This window comes from Spermophilus citellus (genome assembly GCF_964194105.1).
Source record: "Spermophilus citellus genome assembly, chromosome: 16".
In the NCBI taxonomy this organism is placed as follows: Eukaryota; Metazoa; Chordata; class Mammalia; order Rodentia; family Sciuridae; genus Spermophilus; species Spermophilus citellus.
The window spans coordinates 6,664,859-6,680,154 of record NC_138196.1 but is presented as its reverse complement, the minus strand read 5'-3'; the positions used below and the strand labels follow the sequence as shown (position 1 = coordinate 6,680,154).

The window sequence follows — 15,296 nt, the reverse complement described above, 5'->3', positions numbered from 1 at the left end:
CAAAAGCTAAGGTAGTCCTACAATGGTCTTAATAGTCTCATCACAACACAATTCTTATTGCTATCAAAATGCAGCATCTTGCATGCAAATCTTCAGTTAATTCTATTCTGTTTCCTTGTGTCTATTGCTAAAACTGTGAAAACTGGTAAAATTGCTCAAGCCAAAGGTGTTTAATGTCTTCAACAGAAAAAAGCTCTGTTGTCACATGCCTCATTATCAGCCTTTCTACTAGTCAACATTCATCTACTGCAGCCTTGCCAGAGCCCTCCCCGCTTCAGGGAAGCCTCATTAGTATGTGGTGCCACAAATCACAATTCTTTTACATCTTGTTTTGAAATATACGCCCAAACTGGATGATGTTTCACTTTAATTAATCTGAAAAACTTGGAATTACTGGTTGGAAAAAGATATTTAAAAAGTTAATGTAGCAGTTTTAATTCTCAAAAAAAACCATTTAAAGTTATACAAGAAAAAATTTTTTTTGCAGCTCTTCCTTACTACATCTCATCCTTAGTTTCTTTATAATCCCTAATCTGGAAAAAGAGGCAACATATAATAAATGGGTCTTGATTGTTTACAAACAGGATTCATGATGATAAGCATAAAATCTCCCAGGATACAGCTGGGAGACAACATATTAATTCCTCTAAAATTTTGAGTATTCATAAAATTTGTTTGAACAGAGAAAAATGCAGAGAACAGCACAACAAATACCCATGTACACATTCTCAGAATTGATAGGTTGGCCACCTCTTCAGGATCTATTTAACATCTCAAAAGAAAGTCTATCTCATTCTTGCTCCAAGGAATTGACTCCTATGGAGTCAATCCATCAAAGCACAGAGTTAACCTCTAAAATTCTAGCCAATGTCCTATTATCCTAACTTTCCTCTATTTCCAATCCTAAAGAACTGAGGTTCTTAGTGGTGTTATACCACCAATTTTCCACAAGGGGGCACGAGGAGCATTCCCACTTTCAATGTAAAGGAGACCAGCCCTAGCACAAATAAAAAGCACTGGCTGCATTCATAATCAGGCTTAAAGTTAGCAGCCTGACCCCAGGTTTTTCAAAGTCCCTATTCAAATGATGGGGCTCCCAACGTTAGGATTCCCTCCTTCCCCATCTAAACAGATAGACTGTTCTGTTCTAACCTTATTTCTCAGCCACAGCACCAAAAAAGAGGTTAACTAAATTACTAAAAAAAGGACGTAAAATATTTTTATTATCAAGTTACATGGGATTATGGTAGCTATCCATAAAATGTAGCATTGTGAGATTTGAAAATCCATTTGTAACTAGTACAAATAGACAAGTTGTATTTCTGAGTGCTTTGATTTTAAGTGGTTTAAATATCTGTTCTTCTCTTTCACCTTGTTTTATATTAATTTGTACAACAAACCTTGCCTCCAAAAGTAATGCAACACTTAATTCCAAATTAGCAAGACCCAAAACAATATCTTCTTAAAAGAAAATCTCAGGTAACTCCTAACCTCAGGGAGACAGATAGCTTTCAGGGTTTAACACAAGTTATTAGGTATAATACACAAATTATTTAGGTACAGATTAAAACACAAACACACACATACACAAGCTCTTACTTAGAAAGTATGTGAACACTCTGGAGAGGAGAAATTGTGTCAATGTAAAAATATTTAATTTAAAACCTGTTAATAGCATTTCCTTAACACATTTTCATTTTCAGTGAGAAAACCAATAGATACCAAGTATTACATTTCAAAACCTAAATTCAAAAGGGAGGGAAAGCCCTCCATGTTAGATGTTGGTTTTGCCACTTTCCCCCTCAATTATTTCAATGAATCTCAAATTTAAATATAATTTGATTTTACAAATTAAGAAACAGGGAATCACTCGGGTTTGTTGGGCTTTGTCTTGTTTTGCTATAGTCCCGGGAATCAAAGCCAGAGCCTTAAGCATGCTAGGCAACCTACAGCCCCAATCCTTGTTTTATTTTGCAACAAGGTGTCACTAAGTTGCCCGGGCCAGCCTTGAACCCACCATCCTCTTGTCTTATCCTCCCAAGCAGCAGGGATTACAGATGTATCCCACCATACCCAGCCATCTCTGGCTTGTTCACTCCAGATTTTATTCTTTTATTTCAGATAAAACTTGAGAATTTTTTTCTTTTACCAAAGAGAGTTGCCAATGATGTCATTAAGCTTCTACAACAGTCGCAAATCTCTTTTTTCAACTTTGGCTTTGGTTGATACTGACCAGAAAATAAAATGTAGACATCAAATTCATAATCCTCACTAACATAAATAGCTGCTTTTATCCTCCAATGCTCCAAAATGATTTGAAACACAATGGAAAAATAAGCTTTGCTCTATTCAGTATCCTCAAAAATCATTTCTTTTTTCTCCCCAATAAAGCTCAAAAGGCTTCTATATACTACCAAAAAAAAAGACTATGATTCTCAGGAATTGAGTAATTTACTCCTGAATAGTAGATCTGACACCACCAAGAAGTTAAAATTAAGAGATACTCTTTTTCCCTAAATAAAAACAGGGGAAATTTTGAAATTAAGCCACATTTTACAACTGGGAATTTCAACTAGTTAGCAGGTTTTTCTTTGCTCTTGTTTTTGTTTTCCTTCTGTGTTGGGGATTAAACATCCCAAGCCTTTTTTTATTTTTTACTTTTGAGACAGGGTCTCAGTTGATGAGAGTCTTGATAAATTGCCCTTGAATTTACAATCTTCTTGCCTCAATCTCCTCAGTAGCCTCTGCACCTGACAGTTACCAGTTTTTAATAATGAATTTTAGACCATTTTGGAGGTTTAAAACTTATCATTGAAAAGGCCACATTAAATTCTTTCTGGAAGGTTATAAACAATAATTTAAACACAATGCAGTGCAATGTCGCATCTATTAAAAACAAGAGTGTTTATGGGAACAAATATTTTGGTCTCCTAAGAATCTCATACTTCTTTTGCAAGACATATGAAACTGATAAAATTCTGTCATAAGAAATATAAGTATACTAACTTTAGGATATAATATAAACAAATTCACCAAACACTAAGCATTAGAACTCAATTTGCATATGTATTTATAAAAGATAAAAATAATTATAATCTTGTGGTCAACCATAATATGTGCCCCGAGCACTTTGTTAAACTCTGTCACATAAGTCTAAGTACCCAGAGTACAATCTGAGTATGAAATAGAAGGAAAAAAATAACAACAATCTTTTGAGAATTCTTCTCTATAAAAATTCAAATTTAGGAAAAAAGTCTCCACCAATCTTCTGTTTTTTATTTGTTTGTTGTTTTTTCAAAGAGTGAGAGTAAAAAAAGACCAGATCTAGTCATGCAGCTTTGGGACAGCTGGCAGGTAGTATTCTGCCCTCCTCTATAATCCCTTTTATTATAAAAATCTTATCAGATCAAGTTTTAAATGAAAAAATGCAGCCTTGGCACTGTTCCCCACAAACCAAAAGATGTAAGGTCATCCTAAGAGAATACTGATTTACATGATTTTCCAGGAACTGAAACACTCCTAAAATTCAATATATGTTTAGGTCTCAAAAATACCTGTGAATAATACTGAGATCCTCTATACAGGATCAAGAAGAGCTATCATTAGGAAAGTGATGTCCTGCAATCCCAGGAATTTAAAATTGGAAATTTTAAATATTGGGAATAAGGACCTCTCTATATCACTCCCCAAGCTGCTTTTCCCTTCTTCCACTAACACCTCCCTTCCCACCGCATTCCATTTCTGATAACATTTTCACTATCATAACTTATCTAGTCCTGAGACTTCAGACAAGTTATCTTCTCTGGACCTCGGTTTCTCATTTCTCATCTCTAAGAATACCTTCCCAGCTCTAAAAATCTAGGCCACCTATGAGCACACAACCAGATGAATCAGCTAGCTGAAGATAACAGATCAGAAAGGAAACATAAACTCCTTTGACATTTTGGGGGATTTTCTCCTTATTGGGGGAGGGGAAAGAATAACACATCATAAATACCTAAATTAACTATTTATCCTGAACAGAAAAATCTTTCATTCTATTAGCTGCTAAAACAAAACACTAAAACACTCTTTAAAAGTTCATATACAACCTCTTTTTAAAAATAATCAAATAGGGGCAGGGGCTGTAGCTCAGTGGTACAGCATTTGCCTAGCATGTGTGAGGCACTGGGTTCAATCCTCAGTACCACATAAAAATAAATAAAATAAAGGCATTTTAAAAAAGTTGTATCTGTTTAAAGAAAAGGAAAAATAAAATAAAATCCTTAAATCTCAACGGTTTGCAGTAAGGGATAGTATTACAGGATGGCATGTTCTAACCAATATTTCCTTCTTTGGTAAAGTATATGCAGGACCTCTGAGTCAGTCACTGCTTTTACTCATCACCAGTTTAGGACCACAGTGGGAGGAAACTCCCCACAACTCATTTTGAATAACCATATTTAATGACTCAAGTTATCTTAGCAGTGAAATGCTTTTCAAATTTTTGTCTCATTTTTTCTTAATTTCCAACATGCAACAAAATACAAGTACTATTAATACAAAAAAATAATATTGAGTATTAAATTTATAAAGAGTAGTATTAGAATTATGTTTAACTTAAATTCTTTTGGCTTATAATGTATTCCTAAGAAAAAATATTAACTTGACTTTCAATGATCACTATGATTGTTGATTTAAGAAAGGGACACTTTTTATTTTTAAAAGAAATAGTGTTTAAAGTCAAAGATCCTTTTAAATTTGTAAATCTGCAATTTGAATATAGGTATAAAATGTCAAATAGCCATTGCATTGCCTCTTCAAAACCTGAACTTAATTGGCAAGACACACTTTTTATCAAGAATTCATTCCACTTACTTTCTTCCCCCATTTTTCTAGAGGAACCATCACTTTCCAGAAGAATACTGCACCAATGGGGAAGCATGAAACAAGTATGGTAAGACAAAGTTAATTATATATTAGTAGGGCCAAGAGGAGGTGAAAGACACTGTATGCATTGAACAGAATGGGAACTCAGTGATAACAGACACAAGGTCTGATTAATTCACTGCTTACAGTTGAGTAATGAAAGATGCATAACCCTAATAAACAGAAAAACAGCCCAAATCCTAGTTACCAATGTCAGTTTTAAGGTAATTTTTTTTGCTAAATATTCTTGTAACTAATAAAAATTATTTTTTAGGGAGTGAGCAGAGGTAAGAGTGGATGGGGACAGGGTTGGGAGGAAGAGTTGTCTTGTATCTCTTTTTACAGTATTTTTATTTTTTTGAACCAGTTAAATGTATAACAAAAGTAAACAGGTTTAAAAATTTCTTGTTCATTCTGATGTCATGTATTTGAGCTTCTTTTTGCTTGAACTCACTGATTTTACTTTCTTTCACTCCTGATAAAGTTAGTTTTACAGCATCCTAGCCAACTTACTTTCTCCTAGATGAACATAAAACTGGGACAGCTTTAAGACCACACATGGTGAGGAATAGGTCTATTCCTTATATATCCTCCCAAGTCCTGAAAAACTCAATGAAAGTTGTTTTATTTTGTTAAAGATGTAGCACTGGATCACAGTACAAAATAAAGCTGATCACTTATTCATTTACTCACATTTACTAAATGATGAATGACTTTCCTCTCAAAACTAGAGAAACATTAAAATTAAATGCCTGTTCCTCCTTACTACTTTCTTGTCCACTAAAAGCAAAGGAAAGAGATTAGGGGAACATGAATTCAGAAAATTATGGCTGATTCACAGCTTAGACAGTTCACATAGTAAGCCATGGACTGAAGTTAGGAAAATCACTAGGTATACATAGTTTGCTTCTTTTGTCCTTTGGACTTTAACAAATCAAAGGATTATTACGCAGGACAGGTGCCTCAGCTAAGCTATCTATCCTACTCATTTTCATTTTGACTTAAAAGTTCCAATTACACAACTCCAAAAGCAAAATTTCAGAGCCGGTCAAGAAGACTGGTGGGAGATGGCATCAGCTGGAAGTATCCTTTCCTTAGAGCAGGGTCTACATACAGGTAACTCAAAGGTTACCCAGCTACCTGGGGAAAACCGCTTCACATGAAGTCAGTGGGAATGACCAGGCAAAATAAGTCCTAAGGATCCTACTGAAAACAGATTTAAAAAAGCACCTACCAAATACAGAAATCCTGATGGCCCATAGTAATGTGTTTCCTTTTGTTTCTCCCCAAAGAAATAGCTCAATATGAGCAGAGTCAAACAGTATGTGCAGCACAGCCAGAGTCCCATATTAAATCACATTCTAACGCATAGTCAAGCACAGTGTTACACACCGGCATACAGAATAAGGCACAGCACACAGCACAAGAAAACCCCACGGACATGCTTTTTCTGTTTTTAAGCAAAAAAGAAACTAAAGGGCAAGAGAAAGCTTACCTTCTAAACGTGAGAAAAAGAATAAAACAAACAAGAGAACAACAACAAAAAAGATGCATAAAGAAGTCACAACAGGGAAGTAAAAGTCAAGTATGCAAAAGCAAAATTAAATCAATATCAAAGATTTAAAATGATTTTACCATGTAAATTTAAAATATAATCTTAGAACCAGTTGAAGAACTGCACATCAATGAGAAAATGCCTGTTAAACAAATCCATAGTTGAAGTAAACTAATGTAATATCCATTGTTAAATTACCTTTCTGGGTAAAAGAGAAAGTGCTGGTGGTTTTTAGGTCCCTGCTTTGACCCTACCTTTTACGTGTCCTGGAGGAAAAACATATATATCTCTACTAAACAACCAACAAAAGTCAAACTATAAAATCCCCTCTTTAGTCAGCTACCAGCCTGCTAGGTGACCCTGGAAACATTTGGGTCTAGATTCTAGAGAAAGCAGTATATTCCCCAAACTGCCTGCATCTTTGCCTGCATCTTGGGCTCCTAAGTATAAACACAAATGTCTCTGCTCTTCCAGATGTGGAAGCTTTGTTCATAGTCACTACATAGGAAAAAGTGGACCAGAGTGGCAGTAACACAAAACCACTGCTGACAGACTCTAAAAGGAATCCACCAATCCTGTTAAGCCCAAGAAGAGATTCTAGACAGGGTGAAAGGGACTTCACAAACTAACTGACAAATGTAAAGACAAATATTTTAAATTAAATTTCCTTAGAGAAAAGGGAATAATGAAGAGACACATGTACAAATGCTAAGATGTTCCTCTGTATATTCCTCTGAATCAAAGGTTGGGTAAAGGAAATTTTTCCATAAAGTTTAAAATTATAGGCATATTCTGTGTCTTTCTTAGTCACCTGGCTACAATCACCCACATACAAGGAAGAGATCCCACCCAGGAGACTAACATTCCTCATCAGCCAACCTGAAAGAAAGGCTACCCACCTCAGCCTTCAACCAATATTCATTCCACATGACTGTTTATTTATTCTACCTTGGAACAAAGAAATTTGCAAAGGTAGCAAGTAACCCATGAAACAAAAGTAAAGAAGAAATTACATTCACAATACCTAAGTACTCTTATGCTATACACAATTACAAGATAAAATCTGCAACAGGTAACAATCAAAATCACCTAGGAAGGGAGAATTCAGGATTTTGCTTATTTCTCCTCCAATAAGACTTACTTTGCTGGCCCAGGCATCTTCATCCCAAGAAGTGAGTTGTAATACACGGATGATCTCATTAATTTCAGCACTCATCTTTTCTACAGTAAAATTGCGATTTTTCAAAGCTTCTTCTATTCCTTGGTTTTTTGAATTTTTAGTTGTTACAAAAATCTTCATAGCTATAAAAATAAACAAAAGATCAGCAATTAAATCTTGTTGTGTGACAATATTCATACAAGATGTTCTACACTTTGAACACATATTTTGAATTTCTAAAGTCTTAGAAATATACAAAAACAAACACTACAAATCTGCCAATAAAGTTCCAATATTACAACTTTCATTGCAAAGAAATCTAAAGGTACAAAACATCACCACTACATGATTAGGGAACTAATTAACATGCATATACTGATGAGTTATAATCATAAAATATCTAATATTCTTAATATCCTTCTAAATAAGCTATTATCCTGCACCCTAAAACTGGTTCCACCCACTGCAAACCTAATGGGACAAGATGAAAACCATCAATAATACTATGGAGTATCCTGCTGCCTCCAATCTCAATAGAAGACCCCAAAGAATCAATTTATCTTCCGGGACTTCTCTCACTATGGAGCAGGGTAAAATAGAAGTAAAATAGAAAAAATTAAGAATGATATTTTCCCAGAAGTAAAATAGAAAAAATTAAGAATGATAATAAGGAGCATTAGAGAAAGAATATCTTCCCATCAAATTATTAAAAATTTCATAAGCAAAGATTAATTAACACTTTATTGAGTTACCCAGATTAGAAAGAAACCATCTTCCAATGCACATAGAACACATGGCCTCAAAACATATTCCTAGAGCTAGGGAGATCACTCAGTGGTAGAGTACTTGGGTCACAGAGGCAAGGCCCTGGATTCAATCCTTCCCCAAGTCCCCTCCTTTTGTGTATGTGTGTGTATGTGTGGTACTGGGGTTTGAACCCAGGACCTTGCTCATACTAAGCACATACTCTACCACTGAGCTACATCCCCAACCCTCCTGGATTCAATCCCTAGCAAAATATGCATGCTCACACAACACAAACCACCACCACCACCACCCCACAAATACTTTCCACATAGGATCCTATCTACAAATTTTTGTTTTGTAGTGCATGTAAGAGCATTTTGAACTCTTACATTCATATCTATTCATATCTCCTTTTTTAGCTTCTATCTAAACCATCAGAGCAGGTAACTAGGGTCACAGTGATATGCCTCATAACATTTTAAAAATGAAGCTGACCTCTTAGAGGTAAACTAAGTAACTAACAATCAGATTAAGATAATTATGCAAACCAAGCATGGCTGGACACAGTGGTACACCCATGTAATCCCAGTCACTCTGGAGCCTGAAGCAGGAGAATCATGAGTTTAAAGCCAGCCTCAGCAACTTAGCAAGGCCCTAAGCAACTCAGTGAGACCCTGTCTCTAAATTTTTTTAAAAAAGGGGGTGGGGAGTGGGTGGGCTGGGGTTGTGCCTCAGTGGTTAAGTGCTCTGGGTTCAATCCCTGATACCAAAAAATAAATAAATAAAAGAAGGACTGGCACATACTAAACACTCAGTAAGTACAAATCCCTTTTGCTAGGTGAGAAAGCAGCCATCATGTTTGCATTTTGGGGCTATGCTCAAAGTGAAAGTGGTCCCAGCTGGTGGCCAAAGAGCTGATCTATTCACAGTACAGAAAACAGTTAAATATCTTTTTAGGAAAATTGTGCTAACACTGAAAAGGGCTCTGAGTTCATTTCTTTATTATACAGTGCTCTATATAGCCATTCTAGTTTCTAATTATTTTTCTATAACACAAGTAAAGGTGTGAAAAAATCAATGTCCATGATTACAGGAGATTCCACCTCTCAAGGAAAAGGTCCTGTTAGAGTTTTAGGAGAACAGACTAGGCCACAGAAAGGGCAAGTTCAAACAAAGTACAGGAGAAGGAGAGCATTTGAGATGAATCCTTTTTAGCATCATGCACCATCATGTAACACCCAATCAATCAAATCTCACTTTTACCCAAGCTAAAGGACATCAAAGGAAGCAGGAAAAAAAATGAACTTCAGAGTTCAGAACATACTAACATTTATTTTCCTTACAAACTAAAATGCAAGCAGGAAATACCTGAAATGAGAACTGGAAGCAACTCTTTCACAGTGTTCATTGAGTTCACCAACATTACTTGGTGCTCCTGGTGAGTCAACTCCTGCTGTCTCTCATCAATCATCTTGGCCATCTTAGTCATTCCTGGGACACAAGGAAGAAATTTTGCAGGAAGAGTAGTAAAACAAGCATGGATCTGGCTCTCTAAGCCTAAATCCATTATGAATTACTATCAAAGTCCAAACCACTAATCACTGAACCCTAGCATTTATGCAAGTTTATTCCTTTTAATGAAAGTAATTTATTATATGAAAACTCTAAATACAATATAATTTTCATGTTTGACAAAAATATACTCACAAATATTAGAAACAGAAACAAATTAATACCTATTTGTAAAAAAAATAAATGGATAAGTGGGATAAAAATATTTTACCAGATTACTACACATACAGGTATCACACCATATATCTGGCCACCATGATGTGCTATGTAAGAATCCCATGTGAGCCTAGTGCTAAATACAGTGACTAAAAAAGTTCTAAGAATTTCAGTGGTGTGTTTTGTCTTCATCTTCATATATATATTTTTTTACTTTCCAATTTGTCCAAAATAAGCATATACTACTTTTTTTTAATAAGTTTTTAGTTGTAGATGGATACTTTATTTTATTTGTTTGTTTTTATGTGGTGCTAAGGATTGAAACCAGTGCCTCACACATACTAGGCAAGCATTCTACCACTGAGCCACAACCCCAGCATATACCACTTTTATAAGTAGAAACAAATAGAAATATTATAAAAATAATCACAGTTATGATAGTGCCTGAAAGCATCTGGTGTTTTGCAATCAGTCTGCTAGAACTTTTGGTTATTATTCAAAGGTGCTATGTGATTTTCTAAAGCTTTGATTTTCAAATTGCTCCTAGGACTTCAGGGGTGCTTTACTTCTGAGCTGCATCTCTAGTCCTTTTTATTTTTATTTTGAGATAGGGTCTAGTAAGGTGCTGAGGCTGGCCTTGAACTTTCAGTCCTCCTGTCTCAGTCTCCCAAGTGACTGGGATTATGCCAGGCTACTCCGAGGATTTCTTAAATTGTCTCACAGACCATCCAAAAAGAAGCAGGAAGGTGGGGCTGTCTCTTTTTCATCCATAATAGTTTCCTTTTGTCTGTTATGCATAAAATTCCACTTGAGGAAACAGAAAAATTTTACAGTATAAGAAAGTTTAGAATACAGCTCTGAAGCAAAAAAAAAAAAAAAAAAAAAAAAAAAAAAAAAAAAACCCCAAAACAAAAAACATTTCCAGGTGATCTTCTTAAATTTCATTAAAGTGACTATACTGGCCAGCATGGTGGCTCACGCCTGTAATCCCAGTGGCTCGGGAGGCTGAGGCAGGAGGATTGTGATTTCAAAGCCAGCCTCAGCAAAAGCGAGGCACTGAACAACTCAGTGAGACCCTAAATAAAATAAAATACAAAATAGGGCTGGAGAATATTGCCCCTGAGTACGATCCCTGGAACCCCCACCCCACCCCCCAAAAAATGACTATACTGGAACCTAAAATACTGTAAGTATCAGGGCATGGTGGCACATGCCTATAATCAGGAGACTGAGGCAGGAGGATCATAAATTCAAAGCCAGCTTGAGCAACTTATCGAGACTCTTGTCTCAAAATAAAAAAATTAAAAGAGTCAGGCTCAGTGGCACATCCCTATAATCCAGGTGACTTTGGAGGTAAAGGCAGGAGAATCACAAATTCAAGACCAGCCTCCACAACATAACAAGATCAGTTTCAAACAACAACAACCAAAAAAAAAAAAAAAACTTAGTGTGGTGGCATAGGCCTGTAATCCCAATGACTCAGGAGTCAGGAAGATTGAAAGTTTAAAGCTGGCCCGAAGCAACTCATTGACAACCTTTCTCAAATAAAAAATAAAGATCTGGGGATGTTGCCCAGTGGTAGAACATCTGTGGATTCAATCCCCAGTACATCAATCAATAACATTTAATAATAGGACTACAGAAATAGCTCTGTGGTATAGCATATTCCAGTCCTGGGTTCAATCCCTAGTACAGAAGGAAAAAATACTGTTTGCAAAATCCAACATTTTACATAAAACAGAAGAATTTTATAAGGTGATAAATATCAAGTTTATCATTTCTTCTTCAATGATTCTCAAGGTCATGTTACCTGTCTGTAACATCAAAAGCTGGTATCTATTTGTGTATTTTGAATATTAAATACTCAGATGCTTAAACAATTATTTCAAAATGAGATTTAACCACACAGCTCTTCTCTCCTAGATCTGATTATATTAGGCAGCCTTGGGCTAGGGCAGTAATCCACAATAGTAGGCAGGCTAATTAGCAAGTTAAGAGATCAGAAAAAGCTAAAAGCCAGCTGGCAGACAGTGAAGGAATGCTGTGTAATGTGAAATGAAGAGGTCAGGATTCATGGTGACCCTCAGCATTACAGTAATAGAAAAGTATTTTCTACGTTCTCCAGCAACATTTGCAATGTTGGTTTAATTTATTCCACAGGGCCAGAATTTGTAGAAAGCAGATTCAGATTTGATAGACAAAGACATCTCCTCAGCAGAAGCTCCATCAACAGAACAGACACACCTGAAAGCCCAGTGCATGATCACCTATCTTCTGCAAAAAGACAAGTATCCTTTCCTCATGATCCAACATGGACAACCCACAAACACACACACACAAAATTATTATAAAAACTCAATATGACTAACCTGGCCCAAGATTCTTTGTATAAGTGACCAAATTTTCCATAGTCTCCACTACCTCTGCCACTGTAAGATATTCCAAAATTCCTTTGCAAACTCGGATAATTTTACGAACCTGAAAACATATTTCAGTATTCAGTCAAGTGAGAGAATTATACATAGAAAACATGGTAATGCGAATATGTAGCCACCAATTATCAGTGTTCCATTATTATCTGTAAAACTAATTTATTTTTCTGGGAGAATCAGCATGGGCCTCAGATTGCCTACCTCAGCCTCATCGAAGGTAAGGAGTAGATCTGATGTGCCAGAGAGGATGCCCCTTGACCCATCAATTAGATAATCTCGAGCAGGCACTGAGTAAGGGTCAGACTGAAGCATCTGGGCTGCTTGGACAAGCTTGGTGCAAGCATTCTCAACCCTGGGAGAAAGAACATGGGTTAACTAGCAGAACCAAGCAGAAGACTATCATGAAGAATTTAAATATATGTAAATTCACATTTTTTTTTCTACATGAAAAATATCCAAGACCAACTGATAATCTGATTAGGTTTCTAGATTATTTGCAGTTAATGGGAGAACACTCGTTCATTCATTCAGTGCACCAAATCTTTGTTCTTTGTTTTTTCTTGGCAACAAAAAAATGTTGAGAACACATGTAGGACCTTTTACATTATGTTGTTATCTCTCTGTAACTCCTTGTTTCTTTACTCCTTCCTCTCCATTCTATACATACTGCCATCAAAAGGCACTGAATAAAGAACTGAAATCCTTGATAGTATTTTCAGATTTAACAGGATACAAATTTTTCACTCATGACCTAAACAGACTTGTTTGACAAATCCATTGGCCCACTTACAAACAGCCTATAAAACTATGTTGTTAAAAAGATCAGTAAACCAGTTATTAATAGCAATATAGTTTAATACAGACCACAAGATCAGCCAAGGGTTTGAATGGTGGGTTAGGGTGGGGTAAATTAATTTAAAAGAAGAATCCAAAATGCAAAAAAAAAAAAGTATTTCTCCTGGATCCTCCTGCACTACTGAAATGTACTCATTCATTCAATTAACCGTCCATACAGAGAGCCTAACAGATCCTCTAATCTCATATTCAGTGTACTCACAGTTATCACTGAGTAACTTATAAAGATAAGGAATAAATTCCTTAAAGTTAAAATGCTTAGGGGCTGGGGATGTGGCTCAAGCGGTAGCGCGCTCGCCTGGCATGTGTGCGGCCCGGGTTCGATTCTCAGCACCACATACAAACAAAGATGTTGTGTCCGCCAATAACTAAAAAATAAATATTAAAATTCTCTGTCTCTCTTTCTCTCTCTCCCTCTCTCACTCTCTCTTTAAAAAAAAGTTAAAATGCTTAGCCAAAATTACACATTCTCATTTGAAAACACAATAAATGTCACATGCAAAAAAAAAATACTACCACACAAGGTTATTTTGAGGATCAAATGAAATAACACAAAACTTTACAAGTATAAAGTAGGGTTGCCTTATTAATAAAAAGAATTAAACCAGCATAAGAATTTCAACTACATAAAAAGCACTGGGCTACAGAAATGGCAGGTATGTATATAAAGATGTAAAAAGCATTATTCTAACTCTCAAAAAGCATACCTTCCTAAGCTAAAACACAAATATTGGTGCCATAAGATAGTAACTAACAAATATCAGTGAAGAACAAGATTTATTTGATATGGCTTTTGGTCAGTCTCAAGGGCCTGAGTAGTTTGTTATTATTATTTTTTCTTTTAGTTGTAGATGGGCAAAATACCTTTATTTTATTTATTTATGTAGTGCTGAGGATCAAACACAGTGTCTCACATATGCAAGACAAGTGCTCTACCACTGAGCTACACCCTCAGCTCATATTATTTTTAATTTTTAAATTAAAATTTTGGTTTAATTTTAAATTGTGTAATATGTATATTCAGATATATTACACAAACATATACACATTTAAAACTAATAGGGCATAGGGTGAAAAATCTTCCCTCCTTTATCTATCTTCTAAGCACTCAAAGTCAATTCCACTTGAAATCAATGTTGAGTTTCCTTCAATGCTGCATTTCCTCTGTATGTCTTCATAAGACATTTTTGGTATATGAAAGCATTTTCCCTTTTTACACAAATAGGATCACACTAAGCACACTCTGCTTTCTGTTGTTTTTTTTTTTAACTTGGAAATGTTCTATTAAAAATACATAAAGAGTTGCTTCATTCTTTTATACAGCTACATAATAGTTCATAATTTATTAGCCTGCCTCAATGAATCATCTTGGATACTCATCATTTTACCCTATATTATCTGTAGGATACATTCTAGAAATGGAATTGCTAAATCAAAGGTTCTGTCTCACCAATTAAGTATATAATCAAACTTTTAGATCTTCACTAGTGATACACAAAGATTGGATCCCAATATAGTTTGTGTGTTTGTTTCAATTAAAGGGAAAGTCACATAACATAAAACCATTCAAATAATCATCTTAATGGTACAACTCAATAGCATTTAGTACTCACAATGTTGTTCAATTACCACCTCTCTCTGGCACCAAAATGCTTTATCATCTCAGTAAATACCAAGCACTCATTAAGTAATCATTCCTCATTTCCCCCTTCCCCCATCCCTTGATAATCACTAATCTGCTTTCCATCTCTGTAGATTTGCTTATATATTTATAAAAAAATTCATATACCATGTAACCTTTATTGTCTATTTTCTCTTATATAGCCTAATGTTTTCAAGATTCATCCAAGTTGTAGCTTTTATCAGTATCTCATTTCTTTTTTTTTATTGGTTCTTTTTAGTTATACATACA

At 35.3% G+C, this 15,296-nt stretch overlaps 1 pseudogene across 1 annotated transcript in view; it reads right to left on the bottom strand.

Annotated features, from left to right (window-relative positions):
• Positions 1-15,296, bottom strand: part of LOC308635067 (vinculin-like) — a 77,580-nt pseudogene that overhangs the window by 33,642 nt on the left and 28,642 nt on the right. Inside the window, exons 2-5 of the transcript XR_014024342.1 lie at positions 12,731-12,881; positions 12,467-12,575; positions 9,738-9,860; positions 7,605-7,765 (exon numbers count right to left, since the gene is read on the bottom strand). The product of XR_014024342.1 is annotated as a vinculin-like (transcript). The remainder of the gene's footprint in view (positions 1-7,604; positions 7,766-9,737; positions 9,861-12,466; positions 12,576-12,730; positions 12,882-15,296) is intronic.